The sequence below is a fragment of the Pantherophis guttatus genome, chromosome 8, assembly GCF_059756535.1.
Source record: "Pantherophis guttatus breed Tessera chromosome 8, ASM5975653v1, whole genome shotgun sequence".
Classification (NCBI taxonomy): domain Eukaryota; kingdom Metazoa; phylum Chordata; class Lepidosauria; order Squamata; family Colubridae; genus Pantherophis; species Pantherophis guttatus.
This window is the reverse complement of record NC_142070.1, coordinates 11949952-11964304: the sequence shown is the minus strand read 5'-3', so window position 1 is coordinate 11964304 and position 14353 is coordinate 11949952.

The following is a 14353-nucleotide window of genomic DNA, read 5'->3' as shown; positions in this document are numbered from 1 at the left end:
AACCTCCGAGGTTCCTTCCAACTCTGCTGTCTACCATCTTAAAAACTAGAACTCTTCCTCAAAGGTTTCCTCAACCTTCTAGACTTTTATTTTATTATTTTTTGTATTTATTTGTCAAACATGTACAAGATAGCAGGTATAGGTATAAACATAAACATAAACAAAGGAAGTAAGTACAGATAAATGGAGACAGTAAGACAGGGACAGAAGGCACGCTGGTGTGCTTATGCACGCCCCCTTTTACGGACCTCTTAAGAATGGGGTGAGGTCCACGGTAGACAGTTTGACGTTGAAGCTGTGAGGGTTTGAGGCAGTGATGAAATTCAATTTTTTTTACTACCAGTTCTGTGGGCGTGGCTTGGTGGGCGTGGTAGGGAAGGATACTGCAAAATCTCCACTCCCACCCCACTCTGGGGCCAGCCAGAGGTGGTATTTGCCAGTTCTCCAAACTACTCAAAATTTCCGCTACTGACTCTCCAAACTACTCAAAATTTCTGCTACCGGTTCTCCAAACTACTCAAAATTTCCACTACCGGTTCTTCAAACTACTCAAAATTTCCACTACCAGTTTGCCAAACTACTCAAAATTTCCGCTACTGGTTCTCCAAACTACTCAAAATTTCCACTACCAGTTCTCCAAACTACTCAAAATTTCCGCTACTGGTTTTCCAAACTACTCAAAATTTCTGCTACCGGTTCTCCAAACTACTCAAAATTTCCGCTACTGGTTCTCCAGAACCTGTCAGAACCTGCTGGATTTCACCCCTGGTTTGAGGCTGTAACAACGGAGTCGGATACAGCATTGCAGGCGTTGACCACTCTGTTGCTGAAGTTGTATTTTCTGCAATCGAGTTTGGAGCGGTTTACCTTGAGTTTGTATCTATTGTTTGCCCGTGTATTATTGTGGTTGAAGCTGAAGAAATCATTGACAGGTAAGATGTTGTAGCAGATAATTTTGTGTACTATGCTTAGATCATACCGCAGGCAGCGCAGGTTCAGATTGTCCATGCCCAGAATTTCAAGCCTGGTGGCATAAGGGATTCTATTGTGAGTTACTTGGGCACTTGGGAAGCCCCAATGACCTGGAAAGGGAAGAAAGAGTTTGTCTGGTGATCGATTCTGTTCCATTGATATCCCACCTTGTTAGATACAACCTATTAACTTATTTTTAGGAATATATACAGGTAGTCCTTGACGTATGACCACAACTAAGCTCACAAGTTACGTTATTAAGCAAGACAGTTGTTAAGTCAGTTTTGCTCCATTTTATGACCTTTACTGGCGTAATTGTTAAAAGAATCACTGCAGTTCTTAAGTTAGTAACATGGTTTTTAAGTGAATCCTGCTTCCCCATTGCCTTTGCTCCTCAGAAGGTTGCAAAAAGTGATCACATGACCCCAAATCACTGCAACCGTCATAAATAGATGCCAGTTGCCAAGCATCCAAATTTTGATGACGTGACCATGAAAACACTGCAACGGTCATGTGAAAAAATGCTAACTGTCGCTTTTTCCACCGCTGTTATAACTCTGACCGGTCACTAAATGAATGGTTGCAAGTCAAGGACTACCTGTGTAACTAAGAAATAGATGGGTGAAATTTCAGGTGCAGTGGACTTCGAGATCTGTTTTAGCATTGAAAAAAGCAAAGCGTAAATTACTAAAGACTGAACTCTTCCAGTGTTTTTTCCCCAGGACTTGTGAATTCAAGAGTTACGGTGCTAAAGTTTAATCAATTCTATAAAATGTTACTTAGAAAGTGCCATGTCTGAAGTACATCTCCCACATTAAAAGAACACTTTTCTTTCAGCTTGGCCAATATTATTGAAAGAGAAGCTGGAGGAGTTACTAATAGATAGTGTCTAGAATGAGGATGAGAGGGAAAAAAGGTAGCCAGGAAGAAATAGTGTGAAGAAATAGCGTAGAGAAGGAAAAATACAATTTGGCTTCAATCTGTCACAGTGTTTCTCAACCTTGGACTTCAACTCCCAGAATTCTCCCATTTATGATTATTAGCACAATATTGCTCATCTTGAATAGGTTCTGAGAAAAGAAGAATTAGGGGTGACGTGATAGCAGTATTCCAGTATTTGAGGGGCTGCCACAAAGAAGAGGGGGGTCAAATTATTCTCCAAAGCACCAGAGGGCAGGATAAGAAAGAATGGTTGGAAACTAATCAAAGAGAGAAGCAACCTGGAATTAAGGAGAAACTTCCTAACGGTGAGGACAATTAACCAGTAAAATGGCTTGCCTCCAGAAATCATGGGCGCTCCATCACTGGAGGTTTTTAAGAAGAGACTGGACAGTCACTTGTCTGAGATGGTATAGGTTCTCCTGCTTGAGCATGGGGCTGGACTAGAAGACCTCCAAGGTCCCTTCCAGCTCTATTCTATTCTATTCTATTCCATTCCATTCCATTCCATTCCATTCCATTCTATTCTATTCTATCCAATCCAATCCATTCCATTCCATTCCATTCTCCTACCCTGCCCTACTCTATTCTACTTTACTCCACTCCACTCCATTCCATTCCATTCTCCTACCCCACCCTATCCTAATCTACTCTACTCTACTCTACTCTACTCTAGTCTACTCTACTCTACTCAACTCCACTCCACTCCACTCCATTCCATTCTCCTACCCTACCCTACCCTACCCTACCCTACCCTACCCTACCCTACCCTCTATTCTATTCTATTCTATTCTATTCTATTCTATTCTATTCTATTCTATTCTATTCTATTCTATTCTATTCCATTCCATTCCATTCCATTCCATTCCATTACATTACATTACATTACATTACATTACATTACATTACATTACATTACATTACATTACATTACATTACATTACATTACATTCTCTTTTAGGTTTGCTAAACATGTTCTAAAATGAGTAGTTAGCCCCGAGAGACAGATAGAGTTGCAGGTATCATATTTTTCTTTTTCCAAAACAAATATTTCCAGAGTGAGAACAAAGAGGTAGCATGGTGGCAGGGATGCATATAGTATGGGATTATTAAAAAGAAATGCAAGCGATTCATATTCATTTAAGACAGGCTTGCGAAATAATTGTTATTAGCGGCAGTGTAACCACTAGAGCTTCCTGCAATAATGTTAACGAGGATCCAACTGTATGAATGAACATTTCAAGTTAATTCACAACCATGCAATTAATAAGCCCTGGAGGAGTCAATGGGACAAAGTGATGCTTTCAGCTCCCTCAGCTGAAATCAACAGGCTTCCCTTTGAGAGTTCCTATTCAAGGATTCTTGTGATCAGCGGTGGGTTTCACATTATGTTACTACCAGTGGTGGGTTCCAACCGGCATTACCACCGGTTCTCTTTGTGCACGCCCTTTGCAAGCGCGTTAGGTATCTGCCCAGCTGAAGTGCGGCAATCCACTCTGCCGCACCTATCAGCTGGGCTAAAAAAGAAGAAATAAAGGTAGGAATAATGCGGGAGCAGGTGGGAGGGCCCAGCTCCCAAACAAAGAGAACCGGTTCGGTGACGTCACATCATCACCGCTACCGGCTTGGCTGAACCAGGCCGAACCGGGAGCAACCCACCACTGGTTACTACCGGTTTGCTCACATGCACGCCTTCCATGCATGCACCCAGCTTCAAAAACTTGCCTAAATAGGACAGCATAGAGCCAGGGGTGGGAGGGTGCGATTTCCACTACCAGTTTGGGCGAACCTGCCTGAACCGGCTGAATACCACCTCTTCTTGTGATCCTTATGATCAAAAAACTGTAGGTGGTTTTATCTAGGGACAGAGATCTTTTCTGCTTGGTTGTAACAGATCATTGTTTTATTGCATCCAATGTGGTTGTAATCAAAACTCAAAGAGAGTCTGGACTGCCTTTTACTCTAAGAGATTGCAATTTTCAATTTATGGGGCAATCTGTTCTACATGTAGCATGTATGTGTCCATAACCACCATCTTCTATACTTTTCATCCATCCTCATCTCAATTCAAAGCTTACATCAGTTTAACCACTCCGCAGCTTCTGATTAAGTGAACTGTAGCGTCAGCATTCCAAGTAATGCACCCATAGAAACAAACTCCGAGGCACTCGAGTTCCTCAAAGAACAGTTTATTGGATACATCATTTTGGCACAAATTGGTGAAAGCCGACTCTGAGGTTTCCCATGGCTCTCACCTAATTAAAAGTAAACGTTTTCCCCTTCTCCCCGAGTCACTGGTCACGCTGTCCAATCCAGGTGCTGGCTGGTTGCTGGGTTACCAGCTCCTCCTCTGGCCAGCCAGTTGTGAGAATGTCCTTGGTTCCCATAGGAAAACTTTATTGTTTTGGCTACAAACCCCATCTAACATTTCCCACTGCTGTGTGGCAACCCTGAATCCTCCAAGATGGCTTCGGCCAGGCTCACTTCAGGGTTGACTCATGTAGCTCACCAAGTCTGATGCCTTTCAATAACATTCATTAATCTAGAAAGGTGCTGCCAGATTTCTGATTATTACTTCTGACATGGAAAATTCTAAGCTAGGAGCTACTAAGTTATACTCTAGTTTTAAAAAAATGTCCAAGTAGCTTTTTTGGTTGAAGAACGTCTTTATGTCAAGTTCGGGCTCTTCTGATATTAGAGCCATTGGTGGCACAGTGGTTAGAATGCAGTGCTGCAGACTTACTCACTGCCCACTGCCAGGAGTTTGATCTTGACCAGCTCAAGGTTGACTCAGCCTTCCATCCTTCCGAGGTGAGTAGGACCCAGATTGTTGGGGGGCAATATGATAAACACAGATAAACCTCCAAGTGGCCGCAACGACTCTCTAAGAGAATGCAAATGTCCAGCTGTCTAAAAGGAATTTAAGTCCTTCCATTCCCCATCTTTCAGTCAGAGCTGAAGAAGCTTCTTGGATGAGAAGCAAAATGTCTTCAAAGAAAAACAAAATCCAATTGTCTCTCAAAAAAACACCCTTGGGACAAAAGATGATAGAGAATTTCCACAGACATTCCTAGTTGTGACCCTAAGTTGAAGATTATCTATTTAGCCCTTTGGGAAATTGTTGAATAACCTTCTTCATAAGGTTTTCTTTGTTTTGTGTTTTTTCTTTATTTCCTTAAAAAAGAATTTGAAGTTGTGTATTTTAACTTCTTTTGGATAAAATAAAAATAGACTAAAAGAAAATATTTTTTATGTGCATATGCCATGTCTCAAAGGATAGTTTTATTGATTAGAGGGTTGTTAAGACCACTAACTTATGTCTGCTACCCATCCTTTTTCTTGTTATCACAAAATGGTCATACCTTGAAGTACCATCTTTCAAACAAGGAAAGTAAAGATGAAGAAGATCTTTGAATCTGACGGAAGAAAAACCCAGTCCGGTTCCAAGCTGGGAGAAAAATGCTGGAAATAAAATGGAGGCTGGCTACAAGGAAAGAAGGTCTCCGTTTATTTGGTTTTCCTGAAACTTCAGTGACAGCAGCATGTTTCTGGGGTGGTTGACAAAATGGCTAAGTGAATGGATGGATTTTTATAGGGTTCTGGGGTTTGGTGATTGAGATGCTCCAGGGGAGTTGTGCAATGTAGTGAGCCTTGTGTCTTTTGCTATTCTAATGGTGGTGGGTAAATCCTGTTATGTCCTAAAGATCATGTCCTGTCCTTGGAATTTGAGTGAGGGAATGTAAATTCTTAATCCTATCAGCTTCAGCCTTCTGTGGAAGCTATGGCTGAAAGTGTTTTATTTATGAATAGATTGGCCCAGTCTTTCTTAATAGGTACAAACTGTCCATCTCTAAAGACTTCAGGCTTCTGCCTGAGGTTATGGCAGGAGGAACTGGGGCTGCTTTCTGCCTTTGTTAAGAGTTTTCTCCATTTCTCCTTTGGGGAAATATAATAATCTGCCTCTTTTAATATCCCCCAAAATATTTCATTCTCTAGGAGGAGGAGGGTGGGCTCTCCACAAATCAAAATTTGAGACTTCCTTCCACAAATTGGACTTGTTACCCAATTGGGCTTGTGTGTGTATCAACAGATGCACAATAAATATTATGTACATTGAAACATTGAGTTGTATATGTATTCACCTTTCTTCAGTTCTACTGTAAGACCATTCACATCAACAGTATGTGCTTAGGTTTGCCTTCTATTTGGGGTGCATCTGAAGGTGGATTTCATAGGCACAATCAGCAACAGTAGTTAGGTATCTCGATACCCCCCTTACATTCTACCCATTAAATCTACCCCCAATACTGCATCCAGTTTTGGACACCACAATGTAAGAAAGATGTACAGAGAGTACAGAAAGAGTACAGAGAAGAGCAACAAAGGGGATTGGGGACTGCAGGCTAAAACATATGAAGAACAGTTGAGGAATTGGGTATGTCTAGTTTAATGAAAAGAAGGACTAGGAGTGACATCAGGGGTGGGTTCTAAAAATTTTTACTACCGGTTCTGTGGACGTGGCTTATTTTGTGGGCGTGGCTTGATGGTCATGTGACAATTCTTTAGGATTTAGCAGAGGTACTGGTCTACCAGGCTTTTAACTGCTTGCAAAGCTGTACCGATCTACCCATTTATTTTTTGCAGGCGCTGGTCTACCCATTTATTTTTGCAGGCACTGATCTACTCATGTATTTTTGCAGGCACTGATCTACTCATGTATTTTTGCAGGCACTGGTCTACTCATTTGTTTTCTTTTAACACTGATCAGCTATAGGGCGGCTCTTTGAAGCCCCGCGGCAAGAGTTTAAACAGTTTTTTTCCCTCTAGCTGGGACTCAGGAGGCAGCAATAGATTGGGGGTGGGGCCAAATAAAAGGTAAGAATAATGCGGGAGGTGGGTGGGGGGCGCGGGGGAGGTGGGAGGGCAGAACCGGTTCGGTGATGTCATATCGTCACCGCTACCGGCTCGGGAGAACCGGGCCGAACCGGGAGGAACCCACCACTGAGTGACATGATAGCAGTCTTCTGATATCTCAGGGGCTGCCCCAAAGAAGAGGGAGTCAAGCTATTCTCCAAAGCACCTGAAGGCAGGACAAGAAGCAACAGATGGAAACTAAGCAAGGAGAGAAGCAACTTAGAACTAAGGAGAAATTTCCTGACAGTTGGAACAATTAATCAGTGGAACAACTTGCCTCCAGAAATTGTGAATGCTCCAACACTGGAAGTTTTTAAGAAGAGATTAGACAACCCTTTGTCTGAAATGGTATCGGATTTCCTACCTGAACAGGGGGTTGGACTAAAAGACGTCCAACTCTGTTATTCGGTTACATATAAAAGCTAAGTAAACATAATACCCACTTATAAGTAGTAGAATTTTTCCCACAGTTTTTTTCACTCCGTTTTCAAAATAGATGGAAACTTTTATTACAGACTTTTAATTTTAACTTCCCCTGCACATCTGTTCCTATTAAGACGTTCCTTATTTGTCCTTTGCTGTTGGTTTATGTGGATTACAGAGGCAGCATGCTAATGCATTTTGATAAGATTTGAGTAAACAAAGCATCTCTATCTGACAGAAGACATTAGAGGGGAAAAAAACTTCAGACTGTGTTTAGACCCGGACATGTATTGTTAAATGTGACATGCTCAATTTATCATTAGTTATGAAGTGAAAACGGATGAATACACATTCAATTTAGTTCAGCTGCTTTCTTCATTTATCACACTCTTTCATCATCCATCATTCCTCTCTCACCCTTTTGATTTCAACAAATAACACACTTTCATAAGTTTAATCTAATTAATCATAATTGTAAGGTAATGTTCCCTTAATGAACCAGACATGGGGCTTTATAAAGTTTACTGCAAATTTTAATAAAATCAGCTCGAGATAGAATCTGCAAATGATTGTATTTTCACCCAAACCACCATTCCTCACCGTCCTTTTCTGTTATTGGTTCAAGCTGATAATAGTAATGATGAATCAATCTCTCGAGTGAACAAGGGTTTCAGCATATTGGAAAGTGTTCATCATTTTATGAGACAAGATATATTTTTAAGGACAAGTTAATTGAAGCAGAAGCGGCGAAGATGATCTATCCAATGGATTTTTCACATTAGCACTGTGAAAAAAACAAAACTTTCCTCTATCTGAGGAAGCCATCATAGCTATGGAGGCCTGAGGAAAGGTTGGGGACTGGGTGGGGAAGAATGCAACTATTGAAAAAAGAAGGGTTGTAATACTCGCTTATTAATTTCTCATTCAATGAAATGAAAGGTTTAATCTCCTGATCTCTTAGGACTTTGATCCTGAAAAGCTGAATATTTTAAAGTAGGATAGTGAAAGTCAATGGATGTTTCTTCATTTCCTATGAGATTAAAACATTTTAACAGAATAACAGACATGGAAGGGACCTTGGAGGACTTCTAGTCCAATGTTCTCCTCAAGCAGGAGATCCTATACCCATGATGGCGAACCTATGGCACATGTGACACAGATGGCACACAGAGCCCTCTCTGCAGGCACGTCAGCCATCGCCCCAGGCCCAGCTCCACCACGCATGCACGCACGCTTCCCTCCGGCCAGCTGGTTGTTGGGTCTCTGCCACACAGTGGGGCACATGCATGGGATGCGCACCCACAGGCATGGTGGGGGGGTGGGATGCATGCATGGGGGGTGCAGGTTGGTGCAGGAGGCTTTCCAGGACCAAAAGAGCCTTGGTGGTGCAGCGGACTAAGTGCTGTTATGTAGCACTTAGCTGCCAGCTGCCTGAAATTAGTGCGAGTTCAAATCTCACCAGGCTCAAGGTTGACTCAGCCTTCCATCCTTCCGAGATAGGTAAATTGAGGACCCGGATTGTGGGGGCAATAAGCTGACTTTATAGAAACACCGCTTATGGGGGGGCCAAAAGCCCTACTAAGCAGGTATATACAAAAGAATGAAGGCTATTGCTATAAGTGCATTGTAAACCGCCCTGAGTCTTCGGAGGAGGGCGGCATATAAATTGAACTAATAAATAAATAAAACAGGGAACTTGGGGCCTCACACGGCGCCCCCGCAACCCGTTTTGTTTTCCAGGTTGGTGCAGGAAGCTTTCCAGAGCCAAAACAGGGCGCAGGGGGTGCATGCATGGGGGGCTGGGGCTCATGAGTGGGGGATATGCGTGCATGCGTGGGGGCACTCACATTGCATTTTGGGGGTTCTGGCACGTGCGTGTGCATTCATGCATGTATGCGCTTTGGGTTAACCATCGCTGTCCTATACCATTTCAGACAAGTGACTATCCAGTCTCTTCTTAAAAACCTCCAGTGAGAGATCTAAGAAAAAAATACCAATTTTTGATGAGACAGTTGATTAAAAAAGGAGTGAGTTTTAGATGGTTGATACCAGAAGGAATCTTGGTGAGCTTACAAGAACAAAGGCACAGTAGAAAAGGCGGAGCTATTTTATTGGCAATATATAGAACAACAAGAAGAAGTGAAAGTGAGAGAAGAAGAAGGGGCAAGCTGTTGGGAAATTTCCCCTTAATTCCAGGTAGCTTCTCTCCTTGATTAGTTTCCATCCATTGCTTCTTGTCTTGCTTTGGAAAATAGGTTGACCCCTATGGCAGCATCTCAAATATTGGAACACTGCTATCATGCCTCCCCTTGTCCTTCTTTTCACTAGACTAGACATACCCAATTCCTGCAACTGTTCGTCATATGTTTTAGCTCCTAGTCATCTTTTCTGCACCCTTTCCAGAGTCTCCCCATCTTTTTTATAATCCGGTGATCAAAACTGGATGCAGTATTCTAATGTGGACTAACTAAAGCTTCATCAGGATAACTTCATCAGGATGTGATATAAAACAGTTGACTGGGCAACTTTATGGCCTGGTTAGGGAAATATGGAGAATAAATTTGACCTCATTATCTCGTGTCTCCAAATTCTTACCCCTTTTGTTCAGTTGCTAAGTCATGTCTGACTCTTCGCGACCTCATGGACCATAGCACGCCTCTCCTGTCTGCCACTGTCTCCAGGAATTTACCCAAATTCATGTACATTGCGTTGATGGCCCTATCTAACCATCTGATCCTCTGCCATCTCCTCCTCCTTTTGCCTTCCATCTTTCCCAACATCAGGATCTTTTCCAAAGAGTCCTCTTTTCTCAATTAGAAGAGCCTGTAGTACAGTGGACTAAAGCACTGTTATTAACATCTGCTGCTTGCAATTACTGCAAGTTCAAATCTCACCAGGCTCAAGGTTGACTCAGCCTTCCATCCTTTCAAAGATAGGTGAAATGAGGACCCAGATTGTGGGGGCAATAAGCTGACTTTGTATAAATATACAAGAGTATGAAGGCTATAGCTTAACGCATTGTAAACCGCCCTGAGTCTCCGGAGAAGGGCGGCATATAAATTAAAGCAAAAAAATAAATAAAAAAAAAATTGATGGTCAAAGGATTTGAGCTTCAGCTTCAGGATCTGTCCTTCCAAAGAGCAGACAGGGTTTATCTCCTTTATCTTACCCCAAGTGTCGAACTCGCATTATCACATTGTCGTCACGTGACATATCGCGACTTTACCCCCCTTCACTAAACCAGGGGTGGGCGTGGCCAGCACATGACGCATCCAGCCCGCGAGCTGCGAGTTTGATACCTATGTCTTTGTTTACTTTAATTTTGCTTTTCTGGTTACTTCAGTAATTTGCCCCTGACTTTATGCTGGGGGCAATCTTGTCAGTGACATTGTGCTGCTCAATTTGTCCTAAACTTCTCCTTGTCATCCTTGGGCACAACAGAAGAGATCCTTCAAATTCTCTGAAGCTGTTATTTTCTTTGGGATGTTCATGGTTTTGGCTCTGTAATTATGGAAGTATCATCCCAAAAATGCTCAAATGATAGCTGTTAAGCATTTGTCTAGTCTTGGGAAGAAACTTTTTAGCGGAAAGGCCTGTACTTTTAATTATTGGTTTCGATGAGAGAGTCCTGCACTGGATAGAATGAAATTACAGGTAGTCCTCGACTTACAACAGTTCATTTAGTGACCGTTCAAAGTTACAACAGCATTGAAAAACCTGACTTATGACCGTTTTTCACTTTTACGACCATTGCAGCATTTCCATGGTCATGTGATCAAAATTCAGACGCTTGGCAACTGACTCATATTTATGACGGTTGCAGTGTCCCGGGATCATGTGATCCCTTTTGCGACCTTCTGACAAGCAAAGTCAATGGGGAAGCCAGATTCACTTAACAACCATGTTACTAACTGAACAACTGCAGTGATTCACTTAACCACTGTGACAAGAAAGGTCTCAACATGGCACAAAATTCACTTAACAAATGTTTTACTTAGCAACAGACATTTGGGGCTTAATTGTGGTCCTAAGTTGAGGACTACCTGTCGTCCTAAGGGGCCAGGGAGGAATTGAAAACTATGCTACTGCTTAGGATAGTACATTGCATACTAATTGGAAAATATCAATAAATAAAGGTTTTTATTTACTTATTAAATTTCTATGCCTCCCATTTCACTATCGAGTGATTCTGGGTGGCGTACACATTTAATAAATAAATGAACATCTTTACTTTTTTTCCCCCAATCATTCTGTGTTGTATGATCCTAGCATACTATCCCAAACAGTAGCACAAAGATGATCTATAAACATATTCTTACAAATAGTGTACAAATTGTCCGAGAACTTCCCCTGGTTCAGAAAGTTAGGGAAATTGAATGGAAGTGGATAGTTCAAACATAAGCAGTATATTATGGTAAAGAAAAAAAATACATCAAGATTTTAAATAGAGAAAGGTTTCACTTGCTATTCCATCAACCTTCTCTTAAAGCCAGCAGATGTACACTCTAAAGCTCATCCCATGGGACGGTGGGGTGATGACATCAGCTTGGTTGCTGCTGATTGCTGAATACAAGCATAATTAATTTTTTTTTCCCTCCTCCAACAGAGCCCTGTTGGATCTTACCACAAATCAATTGGCTCTCCTAGCCAAAAACGCACCGACTCTATTTTTTAGCTCAATGAAAACAAAATCAATGCTGGCCAATTATGGCCCATCTCATTAGAGTATGCAAATGCTGTGCAATACAAATCTAATGCTTCCCTCAACCTTCCCTTTCCCGCTTCATCCCAATGTTGTGTTTCAGCAGCAGTAGGAAAGGAAATGAGACGTGGCAAGGCTGCCCTCTGGCTGTGGTGGCTAATAAGAGTGCATGCTACCAAGTTTCCCCCCTGCTGGATTCCAAAGAAATGACAATAAGGTGTTCCAGAAAGAGTTGATTGACAAGCAAAGTTTGCTTTGCATTCTGTCCCTGAGTAATCAGGTACCTTTTGAGCCCAGTTGGGATCGTGTGTTTCCTCCTCTATGCCAGTATCCTTCTACTGCCACGCACAAGTGTATCAAAAGCACATTTCTGCTATTCTATAAGTCCGTGATGGCGAACCTATAGCATGCGTGCCACAGGGGGCACACGGAGCCATATCGGTGGGCATGCGAGCTCAGCTGCGGCGCACATGTGCGTGCTGGCCAGCTGATTTTTGGGCCTTCTAGGCCACCAGGAAGAAGGGAAACAGGCTGTTTCCTGCCTCCGGAGGGCCTGGGGGGGGGAAGGCCCGTTTTTTGCTCTCCCCAGGCTCCAAAACCTTTCTAGAAGCCTGGGGAAGGCGAAAGTGGCCTTCCCTACCCTACTGGAGGCCCTCTGGAGACCGGAAACGGCCTGTTTCCCAACTTCCAGTGGCACTGGAAGTCGGAACTCTAGGAGCCTGGGGAGAGCAAAAAGCGGGCCTACCAGGCCCACCGTGACATCGCGTGCCAAAAGCGGGGGAACGCGGCAGGGTCGTGCACATATGCGCGGGGGGGCAGGCGCAATGGGTGTGGGCACACATGCGACCCACCTGTGCTCCCTCCGCTTTTGGCAAGCGATGGCAAAAATGTTAGCCATCACTGCTACAGGTAGTCCTTGATTTACGACTGTAGTTGACGCCCAATTTTCCATTGCTAATCCAGACAATTGTGTTTTGCTCCATTTTTCGACCTTTCTTGCCACAGTTAAGGGAATCGATGCAATTGTTAGGGGAATCATGCAGTCATTGAACAAATTTGGCTTTCCCCCATTGATCCCATGAGCCGGGATAGTGCAACTGTCATAAACATATGCCAGTTGCCAAGCTTCCTAATTTTCATCCTGTGTTCATGGCTAGCTGCAATGGTTCTAAAGTGTGGAAACTGGTCGTTAAATCCCTTTTTTCCGTGTCATTTTAACTTTGAATGGTCACTAAACAAATCGATGTAAGTTGAGGACTAATTGTATATTACCCAGGATATTTAATTAGAGACTATCTTGCAAATCAACACATTACTGTCTATGTCCTCCAAACAGGAAGTTGTTTTGATCCAGCTCCCCCAACCGTCTGACGTGAACTCAAAATATTCCTTTATTAGGAATACTGGCAGCCCTGGCAAAAAGTTTCTCTCGCAAGCTAACAAGTCCAGCCGGCCGGAAGATGAATAGTTGTCTGCCATACCTATTCATCTCCACCCCCTGCTTTTTATCCCGAGTTAGGGTGGGGCTTTGCTAGCAGTGGTGGCTCTTCCGTCCCAAGGATCAGCCCACGGATTTCCACTGCTCTCCTCTCCTCTGCCTTCTGCGCATCCACCATCAGGCACTGGACCCAGCTGTTCCGCCTCTTCTTCATCAGCCACCTCCAGACCTGGCGGCTGTTGACTCTCCATCTGAGGGCTGACGGATGGCTCAGGCTCCGCCTCTCTCTCTCTCTCTCTGCCAGCTCCTTTCCCTCTTCCCCCTCGGAGATCCCAGGTTGCCCTGATGCTGATGCTGACCCTGACTCCCACACCTCCTCCTCCTCCTCCGATTTGGCTGGTGAAGGGACCGGCGACCGACAGGCCACAACAGAAGTACATACAATTAGTGATATACACTTACTATGCAGGTTTGCATGTATGTGTGTCTTTGAGTCACTGTTGACTCTTGCTAAGTGCCTGGCCAGTTGCCAAGTGCTGAAAATGTGGTTTCATGTCCACAGGCGGGTCAGCCATTAGAACTGGGCTGAAAGTACCTTGTGGGGTGGTTCGTCCTAACTTCAAACATCACAAGTCAAGGACTTACGATTCTCTATTACTGAAATCATAGCTTTCAAACTGCTTGAATGGAAGAGGGGATTGTGACCCAACTATCCAGCTGTGTATTGCTTAGTACCTGAAGAAGCAAATCAGAGAAAGTAGTAGTTGTCCATAAAATGCCATTATTTTGTCATTATGCTGCTCATCTTCATTCAACTTGACAATCACCTTAAGTATGTGCATGGTCATTTTTGGACTGGGCCATGAATAAAATCAGGTTGCAACATCACCATCTAGTGGATTTATTCATTTTCATGTCGTGCTGTGAGATTTCTACTTAATGCATTTGGTCACATGCTTTACGAA